At 47.2% G+C, this 22,885-nt stretch overlaps 1 protein-coding gene across 7 annotated transcripts in view; it reads right to left on the bottom strand.

Annotated features, from left to right (window-relative positions):
* The window catches only part of TRIO (trio Rho guanine nucleotide exchange factor), a 312,768-nt gene that overhangs the window by 272,367 nt on the left and 17,516 nt on the right, over positions 1-22,885 (bottom strand). The window contains exon 1 of one of the 7 annotated variants that reach the window (XM_048507597.1): positions 7,734-7,768. The exons of the other annotated variants lie outside the window; for them this stretch is intronic. The gene's annotated coding sequence lies outside the window, so the exon portion shown is untranslated. Of the gene's footprint in view, positions 1-7,733; positions 7,769-22,885 lie in introns of those variants that run through there. 7 annotated transcript variants of the gene reach the window in all.

The following is a 22,885-nucleotide window of genomic DNA, read 5'->3' as shown; positions in this document are numbered from 1 at the left end:
CTGCCCTGGGGCTGTGTGGCCAGTTGGGCACTGGGTCATCAGAGGTGCCCAGAAGCTTTTTAGGACCCAAAAGCGGCTGGTGGCTACTCTCCTGTGCGCCAGTCCCCTCCCTCTGCCTGCCTGCCTCCATTGTCTGAGCAGCCTGGCAGCGGCGGCCTACCACAGGAGGGATGGGCAGTGATTGCCTGCCTTAGTCTCGTGGCTGCAGTCAGACTGGGCTGATGCAGACATGAGCCCTGCAGGCCAGAGAGGAGCAATCTGAATGGGAGTCGGGGCAGGGCCAGACCCAATGCTTTTGCAGGCCTTATACAGCCGGATGTTCCCCACCCCCGATCTAGTCAAAGTTCTTTAGCCCTATGCACAGCACTAGCCATTGTGACCACAGAGGTCCTTAATATCATCTTATGCTGAAGTGGCCTTCGTATTTAAAGAGTCATAAAATGAAGTTCACTCATAATTCACAAACAGTCGCTTCTTTTTGCGGGGGGTGGCTTGGAGGGACCACATTCAAACGCCAAAAGGGCAAGTTAACTGATTCCTTTGCCTCCTGAGGAAATAGCACCATATTCGTGAGCAATCTTGTGGCCCCATGTTTTTTGACAACCTGACGCCCCTTCAAAAAAGCAGGCCATTCTTCATTCGTGATGATCTTGCTAAACACAACCCCCACCCCAGATAACGCCTCTTTGTAACAGTGAGTGAAAGAAAGGCAATAATTGATTCAGATTTTTTTTAAACTTCCACCTACTCAAAACAGAGAATACTTGAGCTCTTCTTTCCCCAGGAGCATAAAGACTCTCTCTAGTTCTTTACAAGCAAAGGCACCACACAGGCCAGATATGGAGAATTCACAAATGATGATTCACAGGCCCTCGTCAGCCTTCTGCATCAGAGAAGCGATTCAGCCACTCAGGAGGCGGCAGCAGCAGCAGCGGCAGCAGAAGGGGAGGGGGCTTCTCAGAAACAGGCCTCTCTTTAAGGAGGCGGCTTCTGATTCAGCACTTCTCTTACGACCAGCCTGTTTGGCCAGGCCTCAATACCTCTCTTGATCCAACAGCAAAGCGAGCGTCATCCTCCTCCACTGCCCCAAAACAGACTCAGACCCCGGCTTCTCAAAGACAGTGAACATGACTGTTTTGAGACAGCCCACGAATCTTTTCACATTTCTTTCTGTTCCAGGTGCACAAGTAATAATGCTGGTTTTGGATTCAGATTCTGATTTTTACAAAACATGGAATTAAGAACCACCTTTTGGCATAATGGTTTCTCCCTTCTCTCCCCTTTGGCACAAAGTGAAAATTGGTAGACCAGTGCCCTGTGGTCAGCCATGGTTTCTGAGCAACCAACACAACAACAAAGGCGAAAGCCAGCATTTGCCTCAAAATCACTGAGTTTGGTAGTGCTTGCTAAGTCTGCTTTGGCTGCTTCTCCTGAAGGTTTACTTCAGAAAACTCAATGGAACCCCACGGCCTTTCCTCTACAAGTAATTTAAAATATTTCTGGGACTTTAATAGTTTCCTCCACAGCATTCCACACTTCATTTTTTTGCATTCATCCCAGAAATGTTTCATTTTCCTTTTAATTTATCCTATTTGAAAACCCTTTTATAGCAATACTTTTGATTGAAGAATTTCCAAGTCGACTTCCCTAGGATGTTCTTTAAACGTTTCAAATGTCCCGCTGAAAAGCTGCCTGTTTCTCCAGCCCCCGTGCCCCCACTCCACGCCCTCCCCCCCCCCAAGAGTCTGGCCTGGCATTTTTTCATGTCCCTCACTGCACTCCTTTCCCCCTCACCACTTGGTTTTCATAATTTTGTACGGGGGTGGGTTTTTTTGCTGTTTTTCTCACTCCTTTCCACTTCCCCACCCACATTTTCTCTTACATGAAATTGTTTGTGAGTAAACTCAAAATTACATGAAGCAATGATTCGACAGATTCTCATCTTGCAGTTTCTCTTATGTGTGCATACACGTACTCATGAGTAAACCCATGATTCCGTGAAGCAATGATTCAACAGATTGACAAAGCATTGAGTCAATGGATCAGCAAAAAAAATGAAATGTTTGGAGGAGGTAAGTGCAGAAAAACATTGTGGGAAAAGTGGGAGGGGGAACTGAAAACATTCTGGAGGCGTTCTGAACAATTTGTGTGGAAAAGGCCTACATTAGAAAGTTTAAGCCAAATACTATTACTTGGAGCTGGGATACTGTAGCTCTGCCCCAGTTGGCTGGTCTTCGATGACACGATTCCACTTGAGAGCCAAAGGGACTGGCGGCAGGTGGCTGAGCAGGGCAGTTAGCTGCAGGAGCAGGAACAGAAACAAACACCTGAGTCAGGCTTTGCAAGCAAATCATTAATCGTTCCAAGCAGTGGGGTTTCCTGCTTCCATGATGTTTGTACAACCTAATCCACTGGATATTAGTAACAATCGTCAAACTGAACAGATGTGAACATACATGAAGCTGTATTGTCGAAGGCTTTCACGGCCGGATTCAACTGGTTGTGGTGGGTTTTCTGGGCTGTGTGGCCATGGTCTGGTGGATCTTGTTCCTAACGTTTCGTCTGCATCTGTGGCTGGCATCTTCAGAGGGGTGTCTGTTACAATCCAGCCATGGAACTTGACCTATAAGCATCGACATGCCCCACAAAAGGCAGAGACGGGTTGGGATGAGCAAGGACAGGCTCGGAGGTGAAAGCAGTTTTCCAGGAGCCAAAGCACTCTGGCAGGCGGGGCTCCAAACCAACGGGGGCCCGGGGCGGGAAGCAGCGTGTCCCTGGCCTTTGGTGCGCAGCAAGTCAGTTAATGGGAGGGACAAGGAGGAAAAATGCAGGATGAAGTCATGGTAAAAATTAGCAAAGCCCAGAAACAACTGCAGTTGTTTACAGGTCCGCGGAAGGGGCCACGCAACCACATCAGCGATTTTCGCAGGATCCATTTCCAACCCCACAGCCGAAATCCAGTATCCCAAAAAATCCAACTGGGGCTTGTGGAATTCACACTTGGAGAGTTTAACAAACAAAGAGCTTGAGAGAAGTCGTTTTAAAACCTCCCGAACCAGTGCAATATGGAATTCCTCATTACGAGAACAAATCAGAACATCATCCAAATAAACAACTCCCTTGAACAGTAAATCATCCAGAATCCCATTGATCAAACTCTGAAACACAGTGGGAGCCCCAGAGAGTGAAAAAGGCATAATTAAATATCTGTATTGTCCATAGTGGGTGTTGAAAGCTGTTAAATGCCCATGCCCCTCTGCCACGCATACTCTGTAATAAGCTTCACGCAAGTCCAACTTTGTAAAAATCCACCCAGTGCCCAGGTTCGCTAACAATCCTTGAGGATATTTATTTGAGGCGTAAACCACGTTCAGACCCTGGTAATCAGTTCTGGGTCTGAGGGAACCGTCTTTCTTTTTCACAAACAAGACCGGAGCCGCAAAACTACAGCAGGCCCTTTGTATAAAGCCTCGGGCCAGATTTTTATCCAGAAAGTCACGTAAGTTGGCATCCTCAGCTGGGCTCTTGGCAATTTAGCACCGGGAATCAATTCAATTTTACAGTCAGTGTCTCTATGAGGAGGTAGAGAATTACATTCCGTTTCCTCAAATACCTGCCATAGATCTGTGTAGGGTGGTGGAATGGTCGAATCCGGAGAGCCCCCTGTCGGCGCTAGCACACACGCGAGTCCATCACTAGGGCGCAACAAATGTTCAGGGGGGTTAGGTCCCATATGATCCTCGCAAGGCAGATCAGTGAAAGTCAAAATTCGTTGCAACCATTTCACCGTGGGATCATGATCCATAAGCCAAGAAAGCCCCAACACCACTAGATACTGCGAGATCCCAGCAATTACAAAACTGATTCCAATGCCCTTCACAATTTACCAGCAGTTTGGGAGTACGGGAGCTAATGGGGCCTCCGCTCATGGGGCTACCATCCATCTGGTCAAAAATAATAATAGTTTACCGAAGGCCGATGGGCGTGATTTTCAGGGCCTCAACCAGACGGGGATGGATCAGACAGTGGGAGCAGCCAGTGTCGACAAGAGCTTGCACAACCAGTTTGGGGGAACCCGGTCCGCCGGATAACACAAGGGGGATGACAATAGCCTCACTCACCCGCTCAGGCTTGGCAGCTTCCCAAGGAGTAGGTGGCTCATCCTCCTCTACGCAAGGCATCATCGAGCGGGCGACCCCTTTTGATGGCTTGGATGGTTTAGCAACCAGAGTAGAGGTAGTCAGGGTAGCTGGGCGCTTTGCAGGACAGGTAGCCACCATATGCCCATCACCCCCACAATACAGGCAGAGGCCAAGCCTCGGCGGGGGGGGTACAAGCAGGCTTGATACTGGCAGTAGTTCCACAGCGCGGGTGCGCAAGTGGAGAATGATTAGATGATGCCCCAAGGCTGGCTGCCTCATGCATGCGAGCATCCGCCATTCCGGCGAGCACGATCCACTCCATCAGGGTATGGGGTTGTCTCGAACCAAAGTCCAATTCAGCAGGTCAGGGTGTAAAGCTTTCTTGAAGGCAAATATCTTGACTGGATCAGCCCAATCGGGGATTTTACAGTGCGGAATTTCTCCACAAATTCCACATAAGGCATCTTGCCTTGCCGCATCTCCATCAATTCTTGCTTGGCCTGCTCCCCAACAAACGGGCTCTTGAACCGGCATTGCGGGGCCATCATGAGCTCTCCAGCTGCATGTTGAAACAGCCCCACATACCAACTGGCGGCGGCGCCATCCCGCATGGATCCCACCTCTTACACATGTTCAATGTCAATCAGGTACTGGCGCCCGTACTGCAGCATGAGTATTCACCTGGATTAGAAAGGCGGGAAGTAGCTCTTGAGTCCCATCATATCTCATGGCCAGCCAGACTCGTGGCAGGAACAGATGGGGAGCCCCGTAAGGTGCAAAGTTCATAGGGGCCCCTTTCTGGAGGCCACCAACCGGGAGGGTGAAGTGGCAGCATCAGAATTGGGACAGACAAAGGTGCTGGCTGCACCGGTGGGATGGGAACCCCCGCTGGGTGTGGCAGGCCTCCGGGTGGAGGAACAGGCACTGGCTGAGCTGGAGGCACGGGTGCTGGCGGAACTGGAAGCATGGGAGCTGGTTGAGCTGGAGGGGCTGGCACGGGTGGCACTGGCGGATCAGGCACTGGGACCAGAACTGGGGCTGGCGGAGCTGGCAGAGCCAGTGATGCTGCTTGAGCCAAGGCGGCACGTAATTGCTCCATGAGTCGTAGAGCCTGACGGTAATCTTCCCTCTCGGCTTGCCAGGCCGCTTCCGAGGTCCGCAGGAGTTGCCAAGTCTCTGCCTCCGAGGCGGCGATGTCTTCGGTGGAACGATCTCCCAATGTTAGGTTGCCAGCGAGGGGTGCAGTAGTCCACAAAGCACTTCCGAAGCCCTAAGTCTGCGAGTCCCTCTGGCCTAGACCCCAGCGATGGCGTACAGTCATTCATTGTGAGCCGTCTAACAGGGCAGTCATGAAAAGATTTATAGAGTCCAAGGGGCCACCTGCAGCCAAGGCACCCCCACCTAAAGTTGAAAGGTCTCCTTCAGGTGGTTCAGAGGCCGTATCAGATGTTCCTGTTAAGTCCGCAGGAAGAGGGTGTCCATTGTCTGCAGCAACAGATGCACCCCCTAGCTGTTCTCCGCCCGAGAACATTGTTGCAAGAAAAGTCCTTGATAAAAGTAACAAAATTAGAAGGCAAAATCCCAGCTAGGCACAGCAGCATGGAATTCAACCTATGAGGAGTTCTGGCTTAATGTCAGAATCCCAAAAACTGAGACAAACTCTGGTGTAGAACAGTAGTTTATTCAGCCTGTGGATCTTCCCTGGACAAAGCCAGAACTGACTTTGCCCAAGCAAAATCCAGTAATTAAAACAGCTTGCACCCCCCATCCTGAGAAAGTGCACCCAAAAGTAACTGTAAGAAAGATAACAGCGAAGATGCCCAGCCACTGACCTTGGGCAGCACCTGGGAAGTGAAATCAAATACATGAAACAGGCAGAAGGCAGACAGTATTGCAGTTAACCCATTCCACCACCACCCATCTTACAGAAAGCAGCATAAGCAAATACCCAATTCTAACAGGTCTCCTGACAGGTGTAGATGCTGCGCCACGAAGACCTTGCCCCGGTTCAAGTTGTGTTGGCGTGCCACAACTTTAGACTGAGGCGTCCCGACGGTGACAGAGCCAAAGGATGATCCTGTCTCTGAGAGATCTGCCAAGCAAAGGGCCTCAGGAAGGCCTGAAGAGGTCTCGCATGGGCCCATCCCCATTGGATGAGATTTATGGTGGATAGAAGTAAACCCAGGAGGCTGGCCAGCTGTAGCAGGGTAGTCGACCTGGTAGTGAGGGCCAAGTGGACTGCATCCCGGATCTTCTGGGCCGGTACGAACAGGGCACAGCTGGTCATGTCTGTGACTGCCCCTAGGGGCTCCATCCTCTGGACGGGGGTTGTGGGACTCTTCTCCTTGTTGATGATGAAACCATGAGAAGATAGAACCTGCTGCACCTGAGCCACATCCTGGAGCACCTGCCTCTCCGACCTCGACGTGATGAAGATGTCATCGAGGTACGGATGGACATGCAAGCTGAGGCACCGAAGAAAGGCTATCGGAGCGATGAGCACCTTGGTGAACACCCTCGGGGCTGTGGCCAGCCCAAAGGGTAGAGCTACAAATTGTAAGTGTAGTTTGCCCAGAGCAAATTGCAGAAAGCAGTGGTGAACAGGGTGAATGGGAATATGAAGATAAGCCTCTGCTAAGTCCAGATGTCAAAAAATCCCCTCTCTGGATGGCCGCTGTCATGAATTGGAGCGTTTCCATACGGAATCAGAAACGTCTGAGATGTCTGTTGATGCCATCCAGGTTGAGGTTGGCCCTGACATCCCCGTTCTTCTTCGGGACCATTAAAAAGTGGGAGTAGACCCCCCTGAATCTCTGATCCCTCAGAACAGGTATGATGCCGTTGATCGACAGCAGGTTGTCGACGGCAGCCAGGAGGGAGGCCCTTTTCTCTGAGCTGTTGCTGGCAGGGGAGGGGAGGAACCTGTCTCTTGGCCAGCTCCTAAATTCTAAGGAGTACCCTGAACAGACAATCTCCCTGGTCCAGGAGTCCACCTGCGGCTCTGTCCACTGAAGTTGGAAGGTCAGGATCCGTGCCCCCACTGGGACACGCTGGGAGTCAGGTTCTGTTGGGAGGGTTCGGCTTGTAAGCCTTCACGGGTTTTCCCTGGCTGCGGAAATCCTGGCGCCTGCGGAAGGAGCCTGGAGCTTGTCAACCTGACCTCCCCGCCCACCCCCGCAACTGGGTCAAAAGGAGGACCAAAAGGACCGAAAGGGAGATTTTGGTGTGAGCCTAGGCCTGTCCCGTCTGAACCTAGGCCTGTCCCCAGTGGGATCCCTCGAGTCCCCTCAGGGCCGTTCTTGGCGCAGCCTTCACTTTTCCCTCTTCTTCTCTCCCCCTCCCTCGTCAGGAAAAAGGAAACTCGTCCTTCGGTTAAAGGGAAAGGATGCTGTGGAAATGCAGTCCCTCAGAACTTCTATGACAGCACAGGCAGCTTAGCGGGGGGGGGGGGGCGTGCTTTAATTTACAGTGCAAAACTGACCACTAGATACTTTCTGCACCATGAAAACCAGCTCAACAAGGGAGATGGTGAGGCTGATTTTTTTTGTCTTTAACTAACTAGATTTCCAGATTGAAAAATCCACCAATTACCTGCACTATGGATATGGTTATACGTATCCCACACCAGCACTCTCAGACAGTTGACATGAAGGAAGTTGATTCATCTGAAATGTGGGTGTTGGCTGTGAGTTCGCCATCTACAAAGGCAAAGAAGAGTGTTCCAGATCAAATCAAGTCAATTTTTTCCCTAGAAGCTTTAACAACTAAACTGGGACCGTGGTCCTTTGATCACCTGATGAGAAGACAAGCGTCTCAGGAAAAGATCATAACGCTGGGAAAAGCTGAAGGCAGCAGAAAGAGAAAAGCTGTTAAGTCACAGCCTACTTTTGGCATTCTGGAGGCAAGAGGCCATTCAGAGGTGGTTGGCCATTGCCTGCCTCCACAGCAGAATCCTGGTATTCCTTGGAGGCTGCCCATCTAACTATTAACTGGGGCAGACATTGTTCTGCTTGTAAGACCTGATAAGGTCAGGCTGGCCTGGGGGCACCCGGGTGAGGGCAGCACATAACACACATCACATAACACACAGCTCCTCTGCTTGTACAATTCAGTGGAAGCTAAACCAAGGCCAGCTTGTCAAGACAGTGTAAAGAAAGAAAATCTGTTTAATTGTGAGGTGCCCCACCCATCAAGGAACAGGCATGTGAAATTTTGGTCACAGTAACTATACATGCTTTTTTCCTACAAGAGGTGGGATTCTGCACCACTCAGGAAAACGACAGCTTAAAACAACACGGCCAGGACCTTGGAAGAGCTCCACAGTGCTTTGCTCACCATAAGCGCAGTCCTGATGGAAGTTGGTTTCAAGTTTGACCAAGCTTTCTATCCTTCCGAGGTTGGTAAAACTAGTCCCCAGCTTGCAAAGGGTAAAGTATAGGCAACTGGGGGGGAAGGCAATGACAAACTACCCCATAAATATAGTTTGACTACCAAACACTGTGATGTGATGTCACTCCCTGGGCCAGTAATGCTCTGGTGCTGGCACAGAGGACTACCTTTACCTATCTAAGAACCCTCACTTTGTACAACCTTACCTGGGAAAATGGGACAGGGGGGTTGCTTCCTCTCTACAAAGGCCCAGTGTTGCTGCTACCTGTCCCCCTCCCCTTCTCTGCTTGTTCTGATGAGCTAAATGCTGCACAAAGAAACAACACATAATCAATCCAATTCATCCTTCTCCACACTGTATAAGTCAGCAAGTGCCAGACTGCATAGCAAGTCCGGCACCAGCGGACAGAGTGATCCTGGTTGAATTAACTGGCCAAAGTGGACAAAAACACAATGGTGTGGGTTTTTTAATCAACTTAGGATGTACAGCAGCATTCATTCTCACACTTTCTATCTTTATGTGTCAGATTTTTCAGACACAAGGTTTAAAGGTTTGCGTCCAGGTTGTGTTCCCTTCAAGTTTCTGGCTCTTTGGGAAGGACCTATGAATGAGTGACATTGAGAGAAAGGAAAAGGAAATGTTTTATGTATGTAATGTGTATTCTGATAACCTTAGTGTAAGCCCAGGGGAACGTTTTTGATTTGAAGGAGAGATTCTCATGCCTGGGGAAAGGGATCACTTGGAGACAATATAAACACTGGTTCACAAGAGTGGCAGAACTAGAGAAAGCCGCCAATCACAGCCGCAATCCCACTACCCCCAACACTACTACATGGACACATTCTCCTGTATTATTTCTGCTTTATTCTCTCAGCCTTCCCCATCTCTTCCCATGCAGCTATTTGGCATGCAAGTTCCAAAAGCCATTAACACACAAAAGCTACACTGTCTGCTAACATGCACAGTCAGCATTCTTCTAGTACAGTTGTTTACTGGACCAATGTCACTAATAGATGGGCCCACAATTTAATAAGTGCTAGACTTGATAAACTTAAAAACTGATAGCTTTCAAAGTTTGTCTCCTTCAAGCTTCCGTCTCCCCACCTCCAACCAAAATAAATCACTACCTATTTTTCACAAACTTTCATTTGCTGTATATATTCTTCCAATATCCAAAAGTTATTCATGTTAATGTATTGTCGAAGGCTTTCACAGCCGGATTCAACTGGTTGGGGTGGGGGGGTTCCGGGCTGTGTGGCTGTGGTCTGGTGGATTTTGTTCCTAATGTTTCGCCTGCATCTGTGGCTGGCATCTTCAGAGGTGTATCACAGAGAAAAGTCTGTTTCACACTGTGTCTAGGTGAGAAGGGAAAGTTTCGTGTGGTTTATCGTCCATATCCCAGGGTGTGGAACCAATCATTAAGTGTTTGGGTGGAACTTGCTATGCAAAGGTGTGGTTGAGTGCATTGTATTGTGGGTGGGATTATCAGTCCATTTTTTAAGTACTGGGAGCCACACTTTGCTAATTTTTAACGTCTCTTCTTTCTTATTGAAGTTGTCCTTGTGTTTATGAATTTCAGTGGCCTCCCTGTGCAGTCTGACATAGTAAGCTTCTGAATTGTCCAGAATTTCAGTGTTCTCAAATAAAAGTCTGTTTCACACTGTGAATTTCAATGGCCTCCCTGTGCAGTCTGACATAGTAAGCTTTCACAGTATTCCATTAAATTCACGGGCACAAATAGTTCCCAGAGTATAAACTATTTAGACACCACTGTTTATTTTGAACAGAATGGTCAAATTTGCTTTGCATCATACCATAAGGCTATGGAGAGAAATACCGTGTAACGTTACTCCTCCCACCATCCCAAGCACTTGCGGGATAATCTCCTATATAGCCAATTGGTTCGTGCCAAAAGAAATTCTACAGACCCGGAGAGTTTTGAAAAAGAGGCTAAGAGAGTAGTCAGTCAATTTTTGAATAAGGGATATCCAAGTGGAGTTATAAATAGATCCTTAAATAGAATAAGACAAGTACCTAGAGAACATTTATTACACTACAGAGAACCGAAAATAAACAGATAACAAGGGCATTAGATTATACCATGCAAGCGAATCATATTAAATCCATCATACACAAATATTGGTTTATTGTGGCAGATCTGTGAGGTTACGACCTACCACCAGTAATTGGATATAGACACACAGGCAACTTACGCCAGGCTCTCATAAGATCGGATATAATGAAACCGACTGAAGTTACACCAATTCTAAGGGGGCACTTTAAATGTGGCCACTGCTCGATGTGTGATAGGTCACTTAATACCAAGATCTTTAGAGATCCTAATACTGGAAGAACATGTCCAATTAGGCATTTTTCAAACTGCAATACCAACCAATGTGTTTACTTGATAATATGTAGCTGCAACCTTTTATAACGTAGGAATGACATTAAGAGCTCTCCGGACCAGATTTTTAGAGCATGCCAGCAATATAAGATTAGGAAAGGAGAAGGCTCCTATGGTTAGCCACTTTAAGGAAAAACATCATACGGAGAAGGATTTCTCCTTCTTAGTTCTTTACCATATACAAACAACAAATAAGGATATTAAACGGATCCTGTTACAAAAGGAGGCAAAGTGGATCTATACTCTACAATCGCATCGTACGGGTCTCAATAGAAAAATAGATTGGATCAGCTTTTTATGAATGAATTGGCAGGTCCCTTTAATTGTAGCTCTACATCCACATGGAGACAGGTGTGCATGATTAATGGGGTTTATATACATTTGAGCTTCTTTCCTGTTGTACAAGATGATCTCTAGGGGAAGAATGACACTTTGTAAATTGTTGTAAGTATATATAATAATTGATGTTATTTTAGATTATAATATTATGAAAAGATGGGTAACAACAACCTTGTGTTGTAGAACCCCAGGATGAAATCAAGCTATTGAGAATCAGTATACTGAGGAAGATACCTTCGAAAACGCATTCAGACGCATGGTGTGATTCTATACAGAATTCTCATTTTCAATACACCCTTTCTGTACGGATTAAAAATACAGGATATACTAGCTCCTCTGTGAACTTCCATATGGGAATCACATGAAATTTGAAATATATATATTCCTTGGATTTTATTGTGCTTGAAGTCTCACATGGACTTTTGATACACACATGATAATTAATGGGACAATAATAACAATCATTCTTGGAAGATATTTATAAAGATCTGTTGGTATATATGAAGATATTATAAAATCTGTACATTGATATTGTTCTATTGACACTGGCACTTTATATTTATTTGTATTGTACTTTATGAATACTATGAACTTGAGATTAGAATAGGGTTAGTGTTAGGATATTTGTCTTATTGTTAATTATTTACATGAAAAATAATTGAAATAACTTCGTACAAATTGATGTTTGAACCATTTATTACAATTGCTATTAACACGTAAGTCCAGGTTAGTATGCCAATTTGGATTGTTCGTTTCTACTAGTGCTGCTTGGCACGCTAGTATCAACCTTGTTTGCTAACACCTCTGAAGATGCCAGCCACAGATGCAGGCGAAACATTAGGAACAAAATCCACCAGACCACGGTCACACAGCCCGGAAAACCCACCAGAACCAGTTATTCATGTTAGTTCATTTTTATCTAACAAACTCCTATGAAGATTTCCAAGTTTTCTACTTTGTTCTATAAATGTTTTAAAAGCACTGTGGTGCTCCACTTTGCTCCATGTATGCCCATTTAGCCCCATCACTCAAGAACTGCCCTGCTCTGGGCAACAGCCAACACTCAAGAAGCCTTTCAACCTTAGTAGCTGTTTTCAGTCATCAAGCCTGAACTGCATGCTAATCTCAGGGTTGTGATGAGGCACTTGGATTCGCAAAACGAGACACCTCATCAGGGCTCAAGCAAACTGCTGTCAGAAGCCTAAATCTAGAGTGGCCCCTGATTGCTCACATCTGGCACAATTCTATGAGATCAATCATGAATACAGGTAGGCTCAGGGATCCACCCATTTTGGCAGCCACCAGCCCTGACCCTCTCAAACGATACAAGAGTGCAGGCACCCGAGATAATGTGGGGATAATGGGTCACTGTTCAAATACCTCAGAAGCTCAGCATGGAGAAGAAAACATGCAGACCAGAAGAGACTTTAGGCCCAAACCTAAAATCCAGAATACACAAACAGGGGATCCCGGCTTCTCGAGTTAAAATCATGCTGTGGCAGGTGATGTGAAAGACCTGTTACCAGAGACCCTGCAGAACTGCGGTTGGTCAGGGCAGACAATACGGACCTTGATGGACCGACTCAGTGTCAGGTGTCTATTCCCACCATCCCTTACTCGGGACATCAGCAAACAGGAGTCCATCCAGAGGATCCACTCGGACATTCACAGTCAAAACTGAACCACGGCTCAAGAACATTCAACCCCATGAAGTCTCAGACTAGCAGCCATCAACACTGGTCTTCAGCAGGGGGGCTGAGACCCTAATTTGGCTCATGCTTCACTTAATGGGGAGCCACTGATATTCCAATGTTCAGTTCTTTGAAGAGACTGTCATTCTGAGAACAAAGGGAAATGGAGAAGATAAAAGGGGCAGAAGAATTTTCCTTCCTCTGTTGCATTCAGATTGCACCTTTTCCCCTTCAACATGGACTTAAGGTGGTTCGCACTGATCTCCACTCCTCCACTGTATCCTCACAGGATTACTGTGAGGTCAGTTAGGCTGGGAGTGTGTGGCCAGCCCGAGGTCACCCAGCAAGCACCCAACATGGCAGAAGGGGAATTCAAAGCCAGGCCTCTAAGCTCCTAGTCCAACACTCTACCCCACTATGCCACACTGGCCCATTACTCATGGAACCTTGGCTGCATGGTGGGGCTGAAGTGTGGTCTCCTCACGTTTCTCTGTTTACACGCAAGGAGGCAGCCCAGTGACTGCCTCGCAGCAGCTTGCTAACGTCAACTGATCTTTCCTTTTCTGCTTCTCTTAACTCCGCCCATCACTAGTTCTCATAACTCCACTGATATTCTGTCCCACTCCCTTCCACACATATATGCCCTCTCTCTTGCTGCTGCTGCTGCAAGAGAGAGAGGCTTGTTTTTAAAAAGTGGTTTGTTTCAAATAAAGTTTTAAAAAGCATTCCCAATCACTGGGGAGGGCAGATGTATAGTAAGGAAAGGCAGCTGGGGCCAGAAAGAGACTGGTTTATATCGAAATCTCAATATAAGCACTTCGAGAAACAAGAAGGAGCCAGCAACATAGAACGGGGAGCGAGGGGGAAGGCATGGATAGCAGTGGGAGAAAGGTGGAGCTAGGTAGGCTGTCCGTGGGCGGAGAGAAGAGGTCTAGGGCACAGCAGCGCTCACTGGCACATATGCCTGCTCTGGCGGCAAAGCAAAATTAAGTTCGTGCTAGAAGTGTTCTTGCTTGCCGCAGGGAGGATAGAAAGTAAAAGAAGGCTTAAATATTTCTACAAGATGTACAGCAGTAACTAGCACGGTGTTTACAAGTTCCAGGAAAGAAAACTGCAACAAATTTAACACATGTTAAACATGATACATAAATTTGTTTGTTTTTTAAAAGCACACCCTTGTTACCCAAGCACGCATTATTAAACATTAAATATAATAAGGTATAGTTAGGACTGTGGTTCTTCATGTCTGCAGCCACCCTGCATTAGAAAGGCCACAAATAAGATAATACTTTCTGCCTTTGGCAAGCTCCACAAAATCCAGACATACCTGAGAAACTACGCCACATTAAATGTGTTAAACTCCAAATATACATTTTGTTCTGTTTAGTCATCATGAAGAATACTGACATTTTAGCTGCAAGCAGAAGAGAAGCAGATATGTACACAATTGCAGCTTTACAGCACTCACAGCAAATAGTTTCCTTCAAGAATTTCAAGTCAGCATAAATAAGATCCCATTCAACTCTCATAACCACCACTCACAACCACACTGGGATGTGAAGCCAAGTTTTGCTCTGTCCAAGCACCAAATTTTGAATGCACAACATTCACCAGCTGTAGAGGCCCATTATCTTATTTGCTACATGCGAAGAAATCATGAAACTTTTCAGCTTCATGTAAAACTCCATTGTACACAGCATACAAGAAGTGGCGGGGAGCTGGCCACCAGGAAATACCTCTGCCTTTTCAAGGTCAAAAGGTCTTATAAGTTATCTGAAGGACACACACACACATTTAAAACTGAACCACAGGCTAGCCGGAAATTAGCCTGGCTTGATTCCTGTCGGGCTGTAGGGAGAGCATTTCTCCCAACAAGTGAAGGATGAAAGCACTGCCCATTTCCTCCAAACAAATGAACAGGACAGCAGTCAAAAAACAAATCCATCCAATGGAGCCACTCTAATCTTCATGAGTACACAGCGGTGGGTTTTCCACATTGCTGAAGCTCTGTCAGGACTGGATGCTTCTTCCCATCCTCTTCCCCACAGTACCAGCAGCAGACCTTCTGAAATAGCTGTACTACTTTGCAAGCTATCCAGAGGCCAAACACTTGGTAGCCTTAAGTGGTAGCCTTAAAACTCACTCTGGGAAGTAAGATCACATCATATTTACCTCATCATATTCCCAACCATAAGGTTGAAAAAAAATCTGTGTGGCATTTCCCCTCCTCGGGTGGCGTATCCTTCCCTCCTACCTTAACCTAGGGGTTGGTCGCCCCAGACGGTGACTCTTCCAACGGGCCCAAGGAGCCAAGAAACAACCCCGCCCACAGGGCGCCTGGTGTACGCGGCAGCCCTTGCCAGCGCCACCCTCCTCCTAACAGGTCTCTCTGCCCTCCTTCCCCTGGCTGACCTGAGAGTTCGCACCCTCCCTTCCTCTCTCCCCCCTGTGGCCTCACAGGGAGAGGAGGTTTCCAGCCTGTGTGAAAGGTTCCCACCCTGTTACTGCACAGGGTGGGGACCAGCTTGAACTGGGGTCTAGGTTCCCAAAGGGGGTCTGGGCTTCAGGGTCCTCTTCCCTCCTTCCCACTTCCCACCATTGAGCTGTCCCTTTCCCTTGTCTCTTCACACCACCACCCACATTCCCTGCTGCTGCGGCAGCTCCAGACTCGCCCTTTCCCACTTCCTTATATCCCTTCTGCCCTCTCCTTCCTCTCCCTCGTCCCAGCTGCTTCCCCAGCCCATCTTCTCCAGCCGCCTCAGCTGTGGGCTTGCTGGGCCTCAGCCTCCTCTCTTCCCTGCCTTCCCCTTTGAACAAGGCTTCTGAGGCCTCTAAGGCCTTCACCCTCCCTGCAAGAGGCTCCTCTGCAGCCTTCCCATCTCCCGCAGTGCCAGCTGGTGCGGGACTCAGTGGGGTAAGTCCGGGCGCTGCAGCCGAGCCCGGAAAGCCCTCACCCCTGTGGTGGGAAGGAGCAGTTAGCAGTCCAAACTTTACCAGGAATTGACCCATCCATGACAATGGGCGAGTAACCAGCCCTCCAATCAATGGATTAACCCCCACTCCCTCTGTTGCAAACACCAGATCGAGAGTATGCCCCACTACATGGGTTGGTCCAGACACAAAGTTAGATAGCCCCATGGTTGCCATGAGATCCTGAGCTGATCTATTAGAGACATCCTCAGTGTGGTAGTTGAGGTCCCCTAGGATGGTTGTTCTGGGGGACTTCAACTACCACAGTGAGAATGTCTCTGACAGACCAGCTCAGGGCCTCATGGCAACCATGGGTCCATCACCACCTCTACGACAGCCTCTACCAGCTCAGGCAAGGAGACTGCGGGGAAGCAGGGTGAGCGACACACCAGCAACAATCCCAATTGGTCTCTCCGGCCAAACACCAAATACAAACTTGTCTCAACTCCGGACACAGACCGAGAGGGGCACCTGGTGAACGTGCATGACTCGTAGACTATGGCTAACCAACCACCCCGCCCCCCTAATCTGGGCTGGTGCTGCACCTGATAGCTGGGGGGTGGCGGGAAACTGGGTCAGTTCTCTGTCATACAAGCCAGGTCGGCTCACTCATCCACAATCAAATTTTGGATGGCTATCTTATTCAGGGCCGATCTAGCATTCCAAAGCAGCAGCAGCAGCACCAGGCCAGTGGGCAGTGGGATGACTGACCTCTTGACCTCCTTTTGGATGGGGAGCAGAGCAGAAAAAGCAGCAGCCTGAAGACATCTGGTGTGTCCTCTCCTCTGACCCCCAACGTCATGATGCCCCCAGTGCCCTTTGGAAATCAACAATGAAAAAATTATGCCAGCCTGCTAAGCAAGGCCTTTATTCTGTATTGTATCCCTTTTCTTGTTTCTATAGCAGTTTTTCTCCTTTAATTAAAAAAGCCAATGGAAGTCAACATTTTGAACTGTCCAGTCATGGAAAAACTTTTTTAAGCAAGATCAGAAACAGCTGAGGGGAAGCAAAGGAAGAAAAGGAACTACTGGCAGTTTGAGCAAGCTGAAGGAAAATAAAAGCAGGAAAACAGGCACACCACAAGCGGGGAGCAAAGAAGGTGGCCCCACCTCACAAGAGCCCCGCCTCCCATCTTGTAACTCCACTAGCTGTTATCCCTAAACATTCCAACAGACCCACTATTTATTTATACACCTCGAAAATATTACAAGAGGTATTTAGGTGGTTTCTCCTCAGTTCCTTCACCCCTGACCCCTCCGTGACTGACCAGTCTTGTAAGCTGAGTGGACCATGATAAGGGCAGTACTGAAAGCTGGAGAGAAAAATGGAAGAGCAAGAAGAGCTGGACTTCTCCCAACTACAGACCAGCCTGACCAACCAGGCCACAAAAATGTTAACTAGCTCACACTGCCAAACACATACATCAATTGTTCATTTGTACAGCGGAGCATTCAATGACACGAGCCCCCTTTGACGTGACAGAGTGATGGACCAGGAACACTCCTGCCACTCAAGTGAGTGTTTGGGCTCAGTTGCCATAATCAGGTTCATACACAGGATGCTGTGAAGTTATGTTTGCCAGCTGCTGAAGCTTGAGGCAAGGAAGCCACTAGCATTTCCAGGCACACACTGTTTGTGCAACAGTTTGCCTCTGCACAGAGATGAAGATGCAAACCAAGCCATGTACTAATATGCAAGCACCACACTCATTAACACCATCTTATTCCCACTTCCAACTCTGAGGTGGGTTTTTTCAATCACTGGGTGGGAAAGCCAGTTATAAATTTCCTGCAGCTGAAAGATATTTAAATCAAGGGCTGTTTCACACAAAAGGCTTCCAACAGTGTGCGTATATCTCAATTTTTATTGCAGATATAAAACTTAATTTTAAAAACAAGAACTCCAAGGGAAGACTAGCCTGACACACACACCCCAGACACCAGCCAATAAAGGAGCAAGTTGCTTCTCCCCTTTCTGCCAGAAATAATATTTCACAAAAATATATTTCACATCATACGTGTTGCTCCGGAACAGCCGGCGTCCCAGGCACTTGAGCGGAGCAGCCTTCTTTGGGAATTCTAGGACTAGAAGAACTGTTCACCTTGACAGAGGAAGGTTGTTCTTTTAAAATGTTAAAAGAGACAAGACTACTCTGCCCCATTGGAGCAGGCATCCCTTACTTCCTCCCAGTGTGACACTGGGACACCCAATACAGCAAGCGCCAGCATTCCAAAGCATTGGTCAGCTTTAAAATTTAATCTCAGTTGCCTTGAAGAGAGGCTTGCATTTTCACTGCTTGGAGTTTTCCTGTACCTGGTTATCCAAAAGCACAGACAACCTCAACAGTACATAGAGCTCTCCTCCACCCCTTCTTTCTGGCTCTAATAGTGTGCAGCATAACAAAAACGGCAGACAAAGGAGTCGCCAGCATATGAATCACTTCCTGGTTACGCACTATTTTCCTGAACAAAGTGATTCAGCTTTCCAGAGCCAGGACCTCACCGAATCACAGCCCTACTTTCCCCCCACCATTGGAACTCCCATTTCAGTTACCTGGGGAAACCAAGATGAAAAATGTGTTTCTATAAGATGCAATTCAGAGGAAGGCTGGAGGGAGGTAGAGAGCAACAGCTGCTGTTATTTTCGCCATGTTTCTGATCAGGTGGCTCATCAATAGCCGAGGTGTTCTCATAAGGGCGGCATTCTCAAGCAAGGCGCTTGTCTGCTTAAGCCATCCATTACCAAGGAAAACAAGGCAATGGTTCACTGCCAGTGGAAAGAGATAACAGCAGGGGCTTAAAAAGCATCCCTGAATATGATCAGCTGTCTGGAAAAGCCAAGATGGCTGAAGCAATCTGAGAGCCAATGAACTTCAGATGCATTTTATGATGAAGTGTGAGTCTTACAGAAGGCTCCCAACAAGAATAATTTCCAGGAGACCAGTGCAGATGTAACGCTGGCTCTTAACCTTAATTAAGATAAATTATTTAACTTGACCCTAGAATCGATGCCAATCATGGACCACATATTTTCTCCTATTCCTGAAATAAATTACCTGCTTCTGCTTTAAATAGTGTTAAAAGGTCTGCTGCAGATGACCCACCCACACAATAACTCCCCATGAAGGGCGAGAGAGCACAAGCACAAGTCCCACCTCTGCCCAATGGCCCAACAGTCTGTGCTGTGCCAAGAAGTGCCCACACATACGCCCCATCCCTGGTTGAGAATGGGGAGGTGGCACGCACGTGGGCATTTCCTGTGCATGCTTGCAGCAAGCAGACACACTCACTCTCCTTCCCCACAGGGCGAATACATGCTCAGGTAAGTCCTCTGTATAGGGCTAGTGACATTAAGGCTAACCAGGCTTTGAAACTAGCAGGATTTGAAACCATGGTTTAAACAGTCCTGGTCAACCAGGACCCCCTTGGTTTTTGAGAGTAAGGCTGCCATAGCCATGATTAAGTAGGAGTGGACCATGCCTCAGAAAGGACAGGAGTGCAAGCACGCTCACATGTGACCCATCTTGGTACACTGCTGGTCTCTGACCTGCAATTAATAATAGAGACAACAGTAAAGGCTCAGTTCTGAAACCTGCACTGCCAGTCAAAATACCACGTGAAACAAATCATGTGAAGACAGAGAAAATTTGTCTATGTCCAGACAATTTATTGTAACATATCAAACTACTGAGACATGAGGGAAATGCTGAATATAGTTTGCAGAAGTGACAGTTAAAAAAACTAGCATTTCAGGACAAAAGAAACAGTCAGATTTTCTAGTTTTGATGCTTTTGGGTTTCACTTATTTGCTCTTACACTTTTTGACTTGGTGAGCCCGTGTCCTTTTGCATTTTACGCACATTTCACTTTTCAACCAAAACGGTGGGTGACCCAGACCCGATCCCACCAGCACAGATCTGCCTCTTGCAGCCACACCAGTGATATGTCTGCAATCCCACCTAATTCAGGCCTCTCTCTTATCCAAAGCTTTTTAGAGGCCTGAGATGAAAAAATTACAACATAACCAGTTGATTTAATTGGGATTATGGCATAAGTCCTGCGTATTACATTAAAGGAACTGATTGAGTTATTCACAGAATACTAAACAACAGTCTGATACATAAATAAGTCTCTCTTAACACCACGATACAAATTTAAAAATCCAAAGTAGTTACCAAACCCATCAAATCAATTAAAATAAAAATGTATGCATTATCTTTTAATCAGAACTACTGAAGCTCTAGCTTAGGAATTGCCAAAGTGGGTGGTACGGCTCCCCTAGAATTGGTGGGAACAGCGGGGGGGGGGGGGGAATGGGACAGTGAAGAATTTGGGGGCAGTGGGGGGGGGGGTTGGGGGGGCACAGAGATTCCTGGGCCAACTGATAATAAAAAGGTCTTGTCCTTTCATCCTTGCCATGGGGTGATTGGTGAGTTTTAAAGGAAAAGCAGCACCACTCATCTCGCTGTGTAGTCATGGGCGTGTGTGCTTGTGTAGCTGAAGGAGAGGGGGATCGATCCGAGGATGGCTGCAGGGCCAGGGTGGGCTTGCTGGCTGGTTGCTTTGCAATGCAAGATGTTGTGGGTGTTTGTTTTTTGAAGGAACAGTAGCACCCTCCTTGCTGGGGAGGGGGGCACGGAACCGAGGCAAAGAGATGCATCACAGCGGCCTTGCAAGGCAACATTTTTTAAAAAAAGAAAAGCAGCAGCACTCCCCTCACTGGGGAGCCTGCTGGGCGGGGGAGCAACGCAGCTTTGCAAGGCAAGATGTCAGGCCATAGAACAGCGTTGGCGAACCTTTTTGAGACCGAGTGCCCAAATTGCAACCCAAACCCCACTTATTTATCGCAAAGTGCCAACCCGGCAATTTAACCTGAATGCTGAGGTCTTAGTTTAGAAAAAACCGGTTGGTTCCCCCTTCCTCCGCCCCACCCGCTCGAGCAGGGGCCAGCCTGCTATAGTCTCCAGCAAGTCCCGCGCGCACTGCTCTGCGCCTCTCTAGCATCTCTGCCTCCTCTGTGCCCCCCCCTTCGGCAGCAGCCACCCAGAGCACAGGCACCAGGCCTGCCAGCCAAGTCCTTCCTGCTCACCGCAGTGCGCAAATGTCGTGCTCAGTGGCCCAGGTCAGCCTAGATGTGTGTGCGAGTGCCCACAGAGAGGGCTCCGAGTGCCACCTCTGGCACCCGTGCCATAGGTTCGCCATCACTGCCATAGAATCATAGAGGTCGAAGAGACCCCAAGGGCCATCAAGTCCAACCCCCTGCAATGCAGGAACACACTAATCAAAGCGCTCCCGACATATATGTTCACCAAGCCTCTGTTTAAAAACTTCCAAAGAAGAAGACTCCACCACTCTCCGAGGCAGTGAATTCCACTGTCGAATAGCCCTGACAGTCAGGAACGTCTTCCTAATGTTTAGGTAGAATCTCTTTTCCTTCACCTTGAATCCATTACTCCGTGTCCTAGTCTCTGAGGCAGCAGAAAACAAGCTTGCTCCCTCTTCGAGATGACATCCCTTCAAATATTTAAACATGACTATCATGTCACCCCTTAACCTACGCTTCTCCAGACTAAACATTCGAAGCCTCTCTTCATAGGGCATGAACTCCAGACCTTCTACCATTTTGGTTGCCCTCCTGTGGACATGTTCCAGCTCAATATCCTTCTTAAATTGCAGTGCCCAGAATTGTACACAATATTCCAGGTGAGATCTAACCAATGTCTAACCAATGCAGAATAGAGAGGTACAATCACATCCCTCGATCTTGACACTATACTCCTAATGACACAGCCCAAAATTGCATTGGCTTTCTTGGCTGCCAAATCATACTGCTGACTCGTGTTTCGTTTGTGGTCTACTAAGACTCCCAGATCACTTTCGCATGTAGTGTTGTCAAGGCAGGTGTCACCCATCCTATTTCAATTTTTTTTCTGCCTAAGTGTAGTATCTTACATGTATCTTTGCTGAAACCCATTTTGTTTGTTTTGGCCCAGCTCTCTAACCTGTCTAGGTCATTTTAAATTCTGACTCTGTCCTCTGGGGTATTAGCTACCCCTCCTAATTTGGTGATGTCTACAAATTTTATTAGCATGCCCTCTATTCCATTATCCAAGTGGTTGATAAAAATACTGAATAGCACTGGGCCCAGGACAGAACACTGTGGCACCCCACTAGTCACTTCTTTCCAGGATGAAGATGAGCCATTAATTAGCACCCTTTGAGTTCGATCAGTCAATCAATTACAAATCCATCTAATAGCAGTACTGTCTAGTCCACATTTCTACCTGGCCAGCTTATTTCTGCGAGAATATTATGGGGCACCTTGTCAAAAGCTTCACTAAAATCAGGGTATGCTACATCCACAGCATTCTCTTCATCTACCAAGCTTGTCACTCTATCATAAAAAAAGAGATAAAATTGATCTGGCATGACTTGTTTTTCAGAAACCCATGTTGATTTTTTGTGATCACAGTATTCCCTTCTAAGTGCTGACAGACCATCTGTCTAAGGATCTGCTCCAGAATCTTCCCTGGTATTGATGTCTGGCTGACTGGATGGTAATTATTAGGGTCCTCCTTTTACCCCTTTTTGAAGATGGGGATAACATTAACCCTCCTCCAGTCCACTGGGACTTCTGTTCTCTAGGCGTTCTCAAAGATTTTAGCAAATCCTTTACATCCTAAAAAGAATCTGTGGCACTCCATAGATGTTAGAAGGTGCTTCAAAGTATTATATTGAGAATGCATCATTTCAGAAGAATAGAATCCTTATTCACTGCCATTTTCTTGACCCAAATTGGGAACCAAGATGTCCAGCAATACTATTCCAGCAACTGTCTCTTTTCAGTCATGGTTTTCCCACCTGTGGGTGGAGACTTAACTTTAGTGTTCTTTTTCAGATCTGTTTTCCTCTTTTTGTGATTATTATCCAACTGTTTTTATAATGTATTT

This window comes from Sphaerodactylus townsendi, linkage group LG09 (genome assembly GCF_021028975.2).
Source record: "Sphaerodactylus townsendi isolate TG3544 linkage group LG09, MPM_Stown_v2.3, whole genome shotgun sequence".
Lineage (NCBI taxonomy): Eukaryota > Metazoa > Chordata > Lepidosauria > Squamata > Sphaerodactylidae > Sphaerodactylus > Sphaerodactylus townsendi.
Note: the sequence above shows the minus strand (reverse complement) of the source record. Positions and strands in the feature narration are given on the sequence as shown.